The following is a 625-nucleotide window of genomic DNA, read 5'->3' on the forward strand; positions in this document are numbered from 1 at the left end:
GCATCAGTTCCTGCTATCTCCCCGTTCGAAGAAGGTGGCGAGCGAGCTGAGAAGGGGCCAGCCTGAGCAGGGGCATTTGGATGGGGGAAGGGCATGTCTGCTGGCAATGAGGGTGAGTAGATCAGTGCTGCTCAGTGTCTGTGAGGCGGTGATAAGATTCCAGGATTTTCCCAGTGTGACAGGCCTGCTCACCAAGCCGTATACCCCGCTGCATGAAGACAACCACCACAACGTGACCCCCCTCAGCCCCCCTACCCCTGGGCTGTTACACCTCAGCAGGCAGGAGCCACAGTCACCTGCAGCCACACCCAAAACCTCCTCAGTCAAGCTGAAAATCTTAATCTGAGAAATGTTTCTGTGTCAGGTGTAAATGTGAAATAAAAGTACATGAATGAATTTCTACTTTACAGTCGTGTGCTTCCACACTATACACTAGTCGTGCTGTCTCTTTCTTTCTCTCTGGCTCACTTCTCTTTCTTTATCTCTACCTCCTCAGTCCCCCCTCCCCACTCCCTCTCCCTTGGATGGCAGGTCAGGCAGTGAGCTGTGCGGGCTCAGAGGAGGTAAGGACGCCGCGGTGCACATTAATAATGAAAGGCCTCAGCCCCCCCCCCCGACACACACA

The sequence above is a fragment of the Morone saxatilis genome, unplaced genomic scaffold (assembly GCF_004916995.1).
Source record: "Morone saxatilis isolate NCDOM2014 unplaced genomic scaffold, NCSU_SB_2.0 Contig20, whole genome shotgun sequence".
Taxonomy (NCBI): Eukaryota; Metazoa; Chordata; class Actinopteri; family Moronidae; genus Morone; species Morone saxatilis.